Genomic DNA, 15,111 nt, shown 5'->3' with positions numbered 1-15,111 from the left:
CTTTAGGCATAGTTGGGGATAGTATGGAAGGTTGTCAGATCTCATCAGGGCCAGGTTGCGACACTATGGCCTGGCCTATCCCGGTGAGAGGACCAATAATGTTATCCGTCCTTAATGTTCCCTTCTGAAACCAAATAATATAGCAGACAAAAAGGAGAGGGAAGGGGAAATTTAAGTGTAGGGTGGGAGAAGGGAGAAAGGTGTCTCCAGTAAAGGTATAAGAGTCAAGATATCCACTCATATGGTAAGTGTAACAGGGAGGGTAATATTACTTGCATTCAAGGTAGTAGAAGTGAATCATCAAAGCCTGGGGGTAGGTAATGGTTGACCCAAGGTTTCCATATTGATTCAAATTTGGGTATGTTATCAAGAAGAATAGCTTCTGTTATTGCATGTATCATGGCTTGCATTACCCTGTGTTTAACAAATAGTATGCAGAGTGAAGTAGATTTTCATACTTTCGCTATGGTTTGCTTTGCTGCCAGGGTTACAAAGAGCAGAAGTTTAAATTGACAGTGAGTCACAGGATGTGGTTTGATATTTAAGAGTGCTACAGCTGAGTCAGAAGGTAAGGGGGTAGAAAATAAAGTAAAGAGGATTTGAAAAAGCTCCATCCAAACGAAACTGACAATGGGCCATTCCCACCAAATGTGGACATGTGTGCCCGGGGTAGTACAACCACGGAAGCAATGAGAGGAATATTGAGGCCAAAATTTGGCTATCCTGGCAGGGACTAAATACCATCTGGTAAGAACTTTATAGTTGGTTTCAAGAGGCACTATATTTGAAGTGGCCAATTTGGTTGTTGTATTTATAGTTGTTTGATTATTATATTTTCCTTCTCTTTGTGAAAGGACACATGTAAAGCTATGTAGTGTATACGCTAGTTGCACTTTCACGTGTATATTCACCAACCAATCTATTTATTTAGTTAATTTTAAACACAGATATAGAACAGTGCCATATCTACTTTATTTTCTTTCCAATTTGGTTGACTGCCAGGTCTGGGCCAAATTCAGATCTTTTGGTTGGAGGTGGAGGTCAGTCTTTCATTTGTTTGTTTAAGATGGGGGAGAAGAGGTGGTGTGTGAGAGTAGCTGCGCATATAAATCTGAAATAAGACCTTGTCTGTGTGGGTCTGATGTACAGCTGCATTCAAAGACTGTGAAGTCAGGGGTTTTCAAGTTAGGGGGTGTGTAATAACTTAAAAAAAAATAATTTGTAAATAATGAAAGGTTTCTGAGAAAGTGAGATCATGTGTTTCATATAAGGTAGGGAAGGGAGTATTAATATGAGATTAAAAGAAATGGTGGGCATGAATCAATCCAGCATTAGACCAGGCGGAGAAGGAGATTGGAGAGGACCAGGCTGGGTAGAAGGAAGGATTGTGCAGGAAGGAGAGGAGAGGGTTATGCTTAGATTGAAGACCGAAGCGGGTTTTTAATTTTTTCCAAATTGATAGGCAATATTTAGTAATGGAGTTGGTAATGGTCTGGCGTTGGGCAGGGGTGAGCCATAAGATATTTGCTGTAGAGAGAGGGGTCACAGTCAACTGACTCTATAGCTACCCATAGTGGAGTTTCCTTAGTAGCATGGTATTTGGGGAATGGAATTGAGCTGCGTAGTAATATTTGGTGAAGTCTAGTATCCCAAGTCCGCTGCAGATTCAGGGGGTATATAGGGTTGGTTTAGGTAGACGTGGTCTGAGCCTGTTCCAAATAAATTGTATGGCTTTACGTTGTAACATGTGTAAAAAATGTGAAGGAATCGTTACTGGGAGTACTCTAAACAGGTAGAGAATTTTAGGAAGGATAGACATTTTGATTGTTATCCTACCCATCCAAGCCAATGGCAAGGATGACCAGGTTTTATGGAGTTTAGAAATTTGAGTTATTAAAGGAGGATAATTCAATGCATAGAGATCTTTGGGTTTGCTGTACGGTTAATACCTAAGTATGAGACATGTGTCATGGACCAGGTGATTGGGAGGGAATTGTGTAGTTGTGTTTGAAGAGCAGATGGGATTGATATGTTTAAGGCTTTGTATTTTTGTAGCTTTATGGTTAGGCCCGATATTTGACCAAATTTAGAAAGGATATCCATCAGTGTCAGTGATGATAATAAAGGGGATGTGAGAAATATGAAAACTTCATCCGCGAACATGCATATTTTATGGTGATAGCCTCCATGCTCTAGACCTTTAATATTCTGGTTAGACCAGATAAGTTGGGCTAGGGGTTAAATTGCAAGCGCAAAGAGGATAGGAGATGGGGGCAACCCTGTCGGGTTCCTCTCTCAATGGTAAAGGCATTAGGGCAATAACCCAATTAGGATAAATAAGCTTTAGGATGGGGATATAGGGCGGCAATCCACCTTAGCAAATAGGTACCAAACCCCCAATGTCGAAGCATAGAATTTAGATAGACTAAAACACAAAAAGGTGATGTGTTTACTAATAACACCTCTATCATATAAATAGTTGATATAGACCAGGTAGTATTCACCCAAGGAGGGTGTTGCTGCCATCGCCAAACATATTGGACAAAAAGAGAAGTTGGGAGAACCCACAGATGGGGAGGTCCCAGAGGAAAAATGCGGCTACCAGGGCAGCCAAAGGCAATGTTAGACTCTGGAGATATACAAAAATGTTTTAATAAATAATCAAGTAAATTTGATTAAAGTACACTGAGAAAAACAATTATGCACACTGGTGATTGTATGTTAAATTGCACACTGCAAAATTGAAGTGGCAGCTAACAATGGACAAACAAACAGATAAAGAAAAACCAACAAAACATAAATGACAAGGTCCGGACACTGAAATAACCATGCATACAGAGGCCGCCAGTGGTAATAACCACATCAAAAAGTTAAGGAACAAAATGCAACAAAGGAAATAAGATCTTTGTGTATGCATGGCCCCCAGGGGATATTGGCGTGCAAGGAATATAAAGTATTGGTGAGTTTGCTAAATACTAAGATGAAACCTAGCAAACACTGAGACTTGCGGTAAAGGATCTCATAAGGAAGTTCATAGCATAAATGTCCATATCTTCTGATACTGCAAAACCATATGGCTGAAAAGCAAATGGACCTGTATCTAAGAACGGCAACTATCGCATGAAAAAATCCTATAGGATAAGATTGTGCGTTGCCATAGGTAGTGACAACCGAAGTGGATGAACCCAAGAGACTGCTGGTATAGTCCACTGTTTATGTGAACAGCTGGAAAGCTTTAGTGCGTTTAGGAGGGGAGTTAAGACCTTGACCATTAAGTGTTAATACGTTCAGAGAGGCCATTATACTGTGAGAATGGGTTTTAGGGTCATGAGTACTGGCAAATAAGTTATGGTGTAATCTGAAGTGGAAGAATGCATGGAGAGGTATGTAATAGGGAAGGATTAGGGAGGGGAGCAGTCAAAAAAGGAATAATAAATTAATTAAATTAATAATAAGTTAACTCTGGAGAGAGCAAAAAATTAATAGAAATATAGAATACAAAAATAAAAAATAGGAAAAAATGGCTCTGAATTGGAGCAAGTATCCAAGGGGTGGTGAATAATAAGACTCACCAGATGGTGGGTACTATTGGTCCAAAGAGTGTCCAAACAACTATGTGGGGCACTAGAGGAAAAAAATGGAAGAGCAGTGGGCTGTCTTCGGGACTACGACAGCCATTAAACAAGTTATGGAATAATTCAGTAATAACAAGTGAGTCATAAGAATGTGACAGGCACGTACCAACAACAACAGGGTAAAATGTTACAATATGGAACTAATCAACTCTGGCTAGGGGTTGTACAGTGGTTAACTGATTAATTTAAGAAGAAAAATGGTCGAAGAAAGGTAAACCAATGTTTATGACCTAGGTTCTTAGTGCAAGTGAACAGAGTGAACCATTAGGTCGCTGCAAAAGAACAAAGGTCAAGTTGTGTATATTATCAACAGGCAACTGTGAAGAGATGTGTGTTAATGAGTGTATTAAGAGTTGAAGTACCATATGTAGTTGTCTAAATAATAAACAGTGAAGTAAACAAAGCTATCTATTAACCAGAGGATTATTAAATCAAGTGGGGGGGGGGGCAAAGCAGAATATTGAATTGTAGGAAAACCAACCTAAATTTAGAATAATGATTTCTGTATCAGGTGATTTAGCCTATGGGGTGTATTTATGAGCAAAGTAAAAGGGTAAGCCCTTTTTAAAAAATTCATATCACCCAAATAGGAAAGGTCAGTCCATTGCATCCGTCTCAGGTGGTGGTGAAGCAAAGTGACTCCTTTTATGAAAGTTGGAAGAAGCATGTTGTTCTGGAGTATTACTCTGATTTTTGGGAGAACCAGAATCAGCTCTGTGTTTTGATCCTTCAGTAGTAGGTTAAGGTGTTGACAGGCAGAGGTCATGGATTGTGGCAAGAAGATCATCAGCTGTTTTGCAGGTTTAGGAGCTTCATTTGAAAGTAAAGCGGACAGGAAAAGGAAAGGAAAATTCCAGCGATATAGAATGCGATGATGCTGGAGCACTTGCAGGTGAGGTTTCAATGCATTCTGTTTGAGCGTTTGTTGGGAGAGATCTTGATAAATTTGATAAGTATGTCCCTGGAGTTAGATCTCCTATTTCTATTTTCAAAATCCTCAAGGCGTGTTTGAAGAGAGGAATATTCCTCTCTGAGGTATTCTAATTCCTCAGTATGGCTGGAGGTAGTAATATCAAATTTATCCACTCTCTGCTCCAGAATAGAGGTGCAGCGTCCTACCTCATGGATTTTCCCACGTCAGCTTTTCAGTAATAGCATCTGAGATATTTTGCATTGCCTTGTGGAAAACTCTTTCAAATTGGCTTAATAAGTCAGAGCCCTGCGGGAAGTTTCGTAATGTAATGGAGGTTAACCCAAAATCAAAATCAGGCTCACCGCACTGATTAGTGGAGGGAGACTTGAGCTATTTTGGGGGTGAAGCTGAGAGGAATGGGAAGATGGCAGCACCACCATTTTAGAGGCAGCTCTAGTCAGCACTTCATGGGGTTTAGCTGTCTTAAGCTTCGCTTTTCTCCCTGAATACATGGTGCCAATGTGTGCCCCACAGAGGTGCCAGTCACTTAGAGTGAGTTTCAGGCTGAAAAAAATTTGGGTGTAGAGGCTTCCATGTCCCGGATGGTGCGGAGCTCTAAGCAGACATGGCCGGCTTAGATGGCTGCATGCATGCGCCTCGACTTCATTGGATCTCTGAATGTATTCTATTGTATCTGGCACCAGGCCGTCAATAGCATATCCATTAAGTCCTGCAGGTTGTGATATGGGCCTCTATGGTACAGACTTATTTTTCCAGCACATCCCACAGATGCTTAATTAGATTGAGATCTGAAGAATTTGGTAGTCAAGTCAACAAGTTGAACTTGTTGTTGTGTTCCTCAAACCATTATTGAATTCATCAAACCAGTCCACCTTCTTCCATTGCTCTGTGGTACAGTGCTGATGCTCATGTGCCCATTGTATAAACTTTTGGCTGTTGACACGGATCAGCACGGGCATCTTTTTTAATATAACATACAGTGGAAAAGTGACTTGGCACAACACTGAGCCACACATATGGCCAACATGGCTAACCATTACAATAACATTCAGACTAACTAACTGAAGTTCTCACTAGACATTTAATGAGTGTCTTTTTTTCCCTCCTCCGTCCCCCCACCCCCCAACAACTTAAGAGTCAGTTCCTCCACACTCCTCTCGGAGACCTTGTATCCGGACATTAGTGCACCTGGTACTTAATACATTTCTTCAGGATAATTCATGCAGTGCCCAATTACCTCCAGTATTTAAACACAAACACAGCTGAACTCCCCAACAATATAAGCAAACTAAAGTACAATGAGCCTCAGATACCTTCTATCCCTGACTAGGACATTAAGAGGATGTACACTTAATAGCGGTCTAGGTCACTAGGACTCCTGCCCCACCGTGACATCTGAGTTATACCACGCCTGCCACGCCTTGTCAAATTTCTTCCCACATCCCTTTGACAGGTATATCGCTTTATAATAGAACATCACTGAATTTACCAACCCCTTCCAAAAAGGCAAGGATGGGGCCTCCGGTTTCTTCCAGTGTAGCCTTCCTACCATAAAACAATAGGATATTGATCAGAGTTCTGTGAGCCCAAGATGGGACCACCTCTTCCACCAATCCCAGGAGACACACTCTAATTGTCTGAGGAACAGGGAGCACCAGGACCTCTGCTATGCAGGAGGAAACCTCAGTCCAAAACTGTTGGATCCGAGGACACCCCCAGAAGATATGGTCCGCAGCCGTCGGCGAAAGTTACACCACCAACATTCCGCCAGAACATTCGGCTATATGGCAGCTAGTCTAGCCGGTGTATAATAAACTTTATGCAGAGATTTATATTGGAACAGCCTGTCCCTTTCCGCTACCAAGTGCTGAAAGGGGTGATCCCGCATGTCATCCCACTCCTCGCCCTGGATGTCAGAGACCTCTACTTCCCACCTTTCCCTACATTTAACCACTGCCAATGGTCGTTTTTAAATAACTCCTTGTATGTAACCGAAAGTGTTTTGGGACGTTTGTAAGACATGAGCAGGTTTTCTAAGTCTGAGGGAAATTATTTGATGGCTCTGTCTTTAAACTGGGCCTGGAAGGCGTGACGCAGCTGGAGAAATCTGAAGTAGTGTGAGTTGGGAAGGTCATGCCTACATTTGAGCTGGTCAAAAGTCAGTAATTCTCCCTCTCCAGTGATGTCTTTGAGTAGTTTAATCCCCCTCGATACCCACGCCATGGGGTCCTCAAAAGAATAGAAGTGAGGCAAATTGGGATTCATCCACAAGGGGATTGTGGGAGAAAAGCCCAGTTGATTAGGGCAAGCCAGTCCAACCGTCTCTTCCCATGACTTGATGGTGGCTTTCATAGACATTGTAAGGGGAAGATCCAACTTATTACCTCTTTAAATGGCCAATCTTAAAGACTCATCTGATCCCAGGTGTGCCGCCTCTAATACCGTGACTGAGTCCCCAGCCAGCGGTGAGCATACACCATCTGGCTCGCTATGTAGTGTTTCCTCCAATCTGGCAAGGCTAAACCTCCCTGACCCCAGGGTTCCTGAAGTACCTTCAGCCCTATCTTGGGTGACTTACCTAACAGCACATTCAACACTCTCCTCTTTTGAATTGGCTACTACTGAAGAGGTGACAAAACTTTTCTCAGATGCTCACTTAACCAGTTGTCCCCTGGATCCTGTTCCCTCACAACTACTACGGCCACCCTCTTCTTCTATCCTATGCTCCCTCACTCACATCTTCAATCTCTCCCTCTCTAGTGGCACCTTCCCCTCCCCTCTAAAACATGCGCAGATCACTCCCATACATAAAAAGCCCTCACTGGACCCTACCAACCTGAACAACTTAAGACCATCTCATTGCTCCCATTCACCTCTAAACTTCTAGAACGCTTAGTCTACAACCGTCTTAGCTCCTACCTCAGTGAAAATGACCTCCTTGACCCTTTACAGTCTGGCTTTCGCTGACAGCACTCCACAGAAACTGCCTTACTAAAACTCACTAACAATTTACTAACTGCTAAAACCAACAGCCAGTACTCCATACTCCTACTACTTGACCTATCTGCCGCCTTTGAGCCTTTGATACTGTTGACCACCCACTCCTTGTCAATAAACTACATTCCCTTGGCCTCTGAGATTCTGCTCTATCTTGGTTCTCTGCCTATTTATCACAGCGCTCCTTCAGTGTCACCTACAACTCTGTCTCCTTCTCTCCATTGCCCCTTTCTGTGGTGGTCCCCCAAGGCTCTGTTCTTGGACCCCTTCTCTTCTCTATCTACACCTCCTCCCTTGGTCACTTGATAACCACCCACGGCTTCCAGTACCACTTATACGCCGATGACACCCTATCTGTCTACTCCTCACCTCACTCCTTCAGTCTCCTCTCGCATTACTAACTGACATATCAGAATGGATGTCGCACCACTTCCTTAAACTAAATCTCTCTAAAACTGAGCTATTAATATTCCCCCTGCCCGTGCCCCCCTCTACGACTTTTCCATCAAAATCAACAATGCAACAATCAGTCCCTCCTCTCACGCCAGGGTACTAGGTGTAATCCTAGACTCTGACTTGTCATTTCAGCCTCAAATCCAATCGTTGTCAAAAGTTTGTAGAATTCACCACCATAACATCTCTAAAATTCGTCCCTTTTTAACAAATGAAACCACCAAGCTCCTCATTCACTCCCTTGTTATCTCTCGCCTTGACTTTTGCAACTCCCTTCTCATTGGCCTGCCTCTCCATAGGCTATCCCCTCTTCAGTCTATCATGAATGCTGCTGCCAGACTTATCTACCTTACCAACAACTCAGTGTCTGCCAACCCTCTCCAATCCCTACACTGGCTCCCAATCACCCAGCAAATTAAATTCAAAATACTAACCACAACATACAAAGCCATTCACAACTCTGCCCCGAGCTACATCACCGATCTTGTCTCCAAATATCACCCAAATCGTCCTCTCCGCTCTTCTCAAGACCTCCTACTCTCAAGCTCTCTTGTCTTCTCCTCTCATGCTCGTCTCCAGGATTTCTCCAGAGCTTCTCCCATCCTCTGGAACTCGCTACCTCCACCTGTCCGGCTATCCCCTACTCGCTACCTTCAGGCGATCCCTGAAAACTCATCTCTTCAGGAAAGCTTATAACGTCTCCAACTAATCTTTTACCACTTCCATCAGCTCATTCCCCACAGTTACAACCTTTTGTACCACCTGCCCCAACCTATTAGATTCTAAGCTCTTCTGAGCAGGGCCCTCTTAATCCTCTTGTATCTTATTGTATTATAACTGTATTGTCTCCCTTTTATATTGTAAAGCGCTGCGTAAACTGTTGGCGCTTTATAAATCCTGTATAATAATAATGGTAATAATAATAACTTAGGGGACCACAGAAATGAACTAGTGATGCTAGCCAACTTTTTAAAGAATGATTTAGGTATCCATATGGGTGCGTGTCTTTGAACATATAAAATAACCGGGAGAATTTTCATCTTTAGCAGGTTAATTCTCCCTATTAATGATAATGGAAGTTTTTGCCACGCTTGGGCCTTCCATTTAAAGAGTCAGTAAGGATGTCAGATTAAGGGGCACATAGTCGGCAGTATTTGCTGTGACTTTGACTCCTAAATATGTAATTGTGGACACCCATTTCAATGGCAAATTAGGGTCGCCACCTCTTTTGCGCCTGGATCCAGTGGCAGGATAGATGTCTTTAGAATCGAAGGCCTTTTCAATATCGATAGAAACTATGATTCTAGTAGGGGATTCAAGGTTTTTTAGTAACCTTTAGTAATATTTAGTAAGGCATGGGCATCCTGACCAGTCTGTAGCTACACAGCATCATATACAACAAATTGAGAGTTCTAACACCTTTCTATTAGAACCAGCATTAACATTTTCAGCAATATGAGCCACAGTAGTCCTTCTATTGGATCAGACTACACTGTCATATTAGTTATATCATCCCGGTGGGATGGATAAAATGCATCAAGGTGTGTGGTGTGGTGGACATATGTAGGCTGGAGCCTCTTCTTATCGTTTATTCACATGGGCTGATCATGTATAGCGGCGATCCTTTCCTCTTTACATTGAGTAGTTTAATGTGTGATGCTTACATTGCAACATTGTAACTATTCATCTTCAGAGTTAGCAAAGTTAGAAATAAACTCACGTCACCAGACATTTCATAAATATGTGAAAATCTGCATTGTGCTTAATCAACTCTAGTGGTTTAAGTTTGCCATATTGGATGCAAATAGCTGCACCTCATCTTGTTCCACATCAAGAGAAAAGGAATTAACTTTTGTTTCTCCCTATGGATAGGAGCATGCCATTTCATACAAGGCTCAGATAGTTACTTTTACATAACCCTGTTTGGTCCTAGATTAGCTCGACATCCTCCCTCTCTCCCCTTCTTATATCTCATTATGATCGACTTTCTCTTACCCTCCTCTGTGCCCTCTGGTTTATGATTGGCTGCTTCACGCCTACTTTTTAACACCTCCCTGGCCCTCTTTCTTCATTCCATGGTCCAGGGTTAGTGCCTGCTCTGTTTCTTCTTATTACCCAGTGATCATTCACCTATCCCATATCCCCTAACTACCAGCAGCTCTTGGTCTAGCTCCTATACATCTTTTACTTCGCGAAATCAGTTAGGCTTTGTTCACCCGCATCCAATACGCATGACAGGAAATTGTGGCTGGCTCTCAATCGAGCCGGTTCACACATCTCCGGGGTAGCCACCGAGGGGATTGCACAGGAGTCCTGTGTATTTTTGGCTTTGTTTCAGGTCTGAATTCAGGCAAAAATTTGGGCCTGATTTGTCTCTGCAATTGAGAACAGAGATGCACCGGGCCCCTGCTGTGAGCAGTATGCAAATTTAGCTGTGAACCCAGTCTTAAAGTTAGATGGCATACTTGACCTACTAATGTATGTGCAGCTAGAATAATATTTGAATGTATCAATACCAAACCAAATACATCATGGGATTGATTTACTAAAACTGGAGAGTGCAGCTTTAGTGCAGCTCTGCATAGAAACCAATCAGCTTCCAGTTTTTTTTTTTTTTTGTGAAAGCTTCATTGAACAAGCTGAAGTTAGAAGCTGATTGGCTACCATGCACAGCTGCACCAGATTTTGCACACTCCAGTTTTATGAAATCAACTGCTATGAGTCACTTAGAAGGCCCAAAACGAATCAGCCTAAATTAGCACATTCATGAATTGCCACATATTTTTTTTAGGGTCTTGTTGTGTTACTTATGTGTTAACTCGTATAAATATGTATTGCCAAAACCACGCAGAGAGACACCAACATCCCTGCAACTTAAACCACCTCCCTACCGGCCACTGTATATATACTTCCTGGTTGGGAGGTGGTTATACCGGGATCATGGTTGAGGCTACAACCATGATCCAGGTGTCATTTTTTTCAGCCGGAAATTCTCCTTCAGGTAAAAGTATTCCTGCTGGAATACTTTTACAGGGGCAGAAGAGGGTCCCCTCCCACCGCCGCTATTACCAGGCTCTCACGAGCGATTGGGAAGCCCGGGAGCTATGTGAGCGGCGGCACCCATCTTCATCCTCACAGTGAGAGGAACTGAAGCTGTTCCTCCCACTGTGTGACATCAGAACCGGCAAGCGTTGATGTCGTCACTTCCGGTTTTGGCTCTTCTTTTTTTGTTGTTATCCGGCCAGTGAAGCAGCCGATCAGACCAATCTGTGTCTGATCGGCTGCATTGAAGCCCAAAGAAGAGATAAGGGTCTAACAGACCCACCTCTCTCCTTAAAGAGTATTTGTCATTGCTATTGGGGATGTTTCCTTTCCTTTTGACAGCAATAAAAAGGATCAATTAAAAAAAAAATGCAAAACTAAATAAAATAAAACAAAATAATTAAAAAAAAAAAAAATGAAAGCGCCCCGTCACCCCATGCTTACACACAGCGGCAAATGCACACGTTGGCCCTGCACGCATATGTAAACAGTGATTGCAACATATATGTGAGGTATCACCGCAGAGTGAGAGCAATAATTCTAGCACCAGACCTCCTCTGTAACTCTAAACTGGTAACCTGCAAAGGCTTTTAAAGTGTCACCTATGGATAATTTAAAGTGCCGCAGTTTGTCACCATTCCATGAGCGCGTGCAATTTTAAAGCATGACGTGTTAGGTATCTATTTACTCTACATAACATCATCTTTCACATTATCCAAAAAAATGGGGCTAACGTTACTGTTTTTTTATTTTTATTTATTAAATTTTATTTTTTTCCCCCAAAAATTGCGCTTGAAAGACCGCAATTAAAATAAAATAAAATATTTTAATGACTGCCATTTTATTCTCTCTGCTTGAAAAAATATATAACGTTTGGGGGTTCTAAGTAGTTTTCTACAAAAAACTAGATTTTTACATGTATATGTAGTGTAGTGGCCTGGTATTGAGGTAGAAAAAAAATACAGAAAAATTGGACTTTATACATGCCTAACAATATACATATAATAATATACACCACTATAAAAATTTTGCTAATTTATTCACAAAGTTTTAAAAGTACAATTTCCCATGCATGACCTATTGACAAATCCACATTGCAGTGACATTAAAAAAAACTTTGTTTCCCACCCTACTCTAAGGGCTCTTTCACACATGCAGACCATTCAGGTTCGTGAGTCAGTTTTTTTAGGCGGACCTGAACGGACGCTCCATGTATCTCTATAGAATGTCAGTGGTGACATGTCCGCTGACATCCGATCTATGCTGATCCACTCTGCTAAATCCAGAAGGATGGAGACTCTATTTTCCAGCCGTCTGGTAGATCGGATCGGATGAAAATGGACAGGCGGTCAGTTTTCATCCGATCTCCCCATAGAGGAAAGCAGAGATATAACAGGTCTGTCTCTGCAAGGTAAGCAGAGACGGACCTATCATACGCCGGCTTAGCGGGGATTAATGGATAGATCCCTGCTGAGCAAGCGGAGTCTGTGAAAATGGATCCGCATGTATGAAAGGGGCCTAAGGATATATACATCCTTTGTTGTAGTCACATTAGAAGACTTCAAGATCCTAGATGACAGTAGCAGGGGAGATCTCAACAGGTATGCCTTAGCGTGTTTCATAGGTTCCAAATACCCCACTTCTTCAGGCTTTGGGAAACTATACAAATAAAACCATCATGAGATTACATCCAATAAATAGATGGTATGACAACAACACGTGTGATTTACATTATATACAATGCAAGTACTATTTATTTTGAACTATAGGGTTGGGAATCTTGGGGCCACCACCACACCAAACTTCTCCTTGGGAGGAGAACCGAATAATCACAAAAAACAAAGCACATCTTATGAGGGGCCTAAAATAAAATGGTAAATATACATACCACTTGGAGAGGGTCTTAGCAAGTATCCCTTCAATGTAAAATAAATTATACCATTCTATTAGCCCTCTTCTATCACCCCACAATAGATAGTGCATGATCCTTAGAGAGGACAGACGCTATATAGCTGCATACCACAGCTTAGAACATTAAAGGATGTATTAGCATAGATATCGATATAGACAATTAAATAATTACCATCCCTTCCATGTTACCACTGTAATGCATATGTGCATCCCATAGGGGCCCCTTAAACCAAGATGTAACTACATATCTAAATTATATATCTCAAATGTACCCACATATTCAAAACAGTATTTTAGAACACTACACTAACAATCCATAGAGAATAATAATGACAACTTATGACAAAATTAGTACTAAACAACCCTTGTATCAAAAAAATGTATAACATACCCTCCTGTGTGCAAATGCCCCAGTATAAACAAAACACCCACCTTGTGAAGGCCCATTTATAGTGTTTTTTTTTTTTTTTTTTTTACTTACCTGTTGATTAATTTACTGAAGATGAATAGGCAGTCCACTTAGCAAGGAAAATTATCCCATAGTTTCGTGAATAAAATGACTCTCTGCTGACTTTTATCATTCAGTTATGTGGAAGCAAAAAGTATTTTTTTTCTTGCACTTGATTGGGTATTCTTTGCAAAGTGAATTTTCACCACATGTAACTTTTAGCATCAGCTTTTTCTACCTAGCTTGTTACATAGTCAGGCTGAAAAAAGACACAAGTTTATCTAGTGTTGCAAATTATATTTTTTAAAGAACATTTTTGCAAATTGGTCTTTCATTAGTCAAAAATACATTTTACTGAGCTTCAGGCAATATGTGAAATCAATTAGCAGTTGTTAATGCTATCTTTAAAATAGTGCAATTAAAGCCAAATGTAGTTGTTTTTTAGGAGGTTTCTGTGCAGGACTGAACCACAAGATGAAAATACTGCCATTTGAAGATATTTAGCCCTGCAGATCTGGTGCCTTCACGCAGTATTACTTTTTTGTACATCATCTGGTTTGTAAGTTAAACCAAGAACTATACAAATAGAGTAATCATGTGTTCAGGCACTGAAGGCTACTGTAATATCACACACACATGATGTGGCTGAGAACACAGCCTATCTGTTGAAGGGTCAATTTTTCAGATATTTTATTCTTCACCTGGTTACTCTGCCTAATTAAATACATTTTATTACCCATATAGCTATTTAACCTCCCTGGCGGTATGATTATTTCAGATTTTAGGTGGTGAAAGTGGTACAATTATTTTGCATGGAAATTTGGTGTTTTATATTGTAAGCCTGTAATTCTTAACAATAACACACTTAAATCTGTCCAAACAAGAGTCTATTAGATATCCCGGGTATGATGAAGTTTGAAACACAAAAACATAAATTATAATATAATAAATATAAATAATTAAAAAAAAAATAATATAATAATAATAATAATAAAAAAATAAATTTCCCCACGATTCACTATCGCTCAATTCTGCAAGTGTTCTAATTTACTATCGCTGTTTTCTAGCTGATCTAAAGCCACTTTTGACATAAAGGGACACTTTTTGGTTGCTATGGACAATCTCCAGTTTCCAGGCAGAAAGAACCGTATATATCATATAAAACTGCAGGGCATGGGCCAAAGCACTGGGGACAAAAGGGATGTGAAATAATTTCATACAGTACTGTAATCTGTAAGATTACAGTACTGTATGTGTTATGGTTTTTACATTTTTTGAATCTGCCACCAGGCTCCGCCCCCCTGCGTCGCGCCGCTCGCAGGGAACGGAGCCTGGCACAGAAAGGCTTCGGAGGAGACACAGCCCACGGACACTGCGGGGGACAAAGCAGAATCCTGGGGACAAGGTAAGTAAAGCCGCACCAGGATCCTGCAATGTAATCCCGAGTGTGGCTCGGGGTTACCGCTAATGGGACTGAAATTTAACCCTGAGCCACACACGGGATTACCATCAGGGAGGCTACCTAGGCCAGGTACATGTCAAGCATTAGAGTAAATAGAGGTCAAGACTCTCCCTAGTCACTTTGACAGCCTTCCCTCCTGTTCTGTGTGTCCCCTGTTGGCCACATGGCACTCTGCAACCAAGAGGGGTAAGGAGGAAAGGTAAAACAGAAGAGCAACAAGGAAGAGTTA

General features: G+C 41.4%; 1 protein-coding gene across 1 annotated transcript in view; it reads left to right on the top strand.

The window, feature by feature from the left end:
- PCDH15 (protocadherin related 15) overlaps window positions 1-15,111 on the top strand; it is a 2,079,434-nt gene that overhangs the window by 1,276,171 nt on the left and 788,152 nt on the right. The gene's annotated exons all lie outside the window — the stretch shown is intronic.

This window comes from Aquarana catesbeiana, linkage group LG08 (genome assembly GCF_042186555.1).
Source record: "Aquarana catesbeiana isolate 2022-GZ linkage group LG08, ASM4218655v1, whole genome shotgun sequence".
Classification (NCBI taxonomy): Eukaryota; Metazoa; Chordata; class Amphibia; order Anura; family Ranidae; genus Aquarana; species Aquarana catesbeiana.
This window is presented reverse-complemented; position numbering and strand designations above follow the sequence as displayed.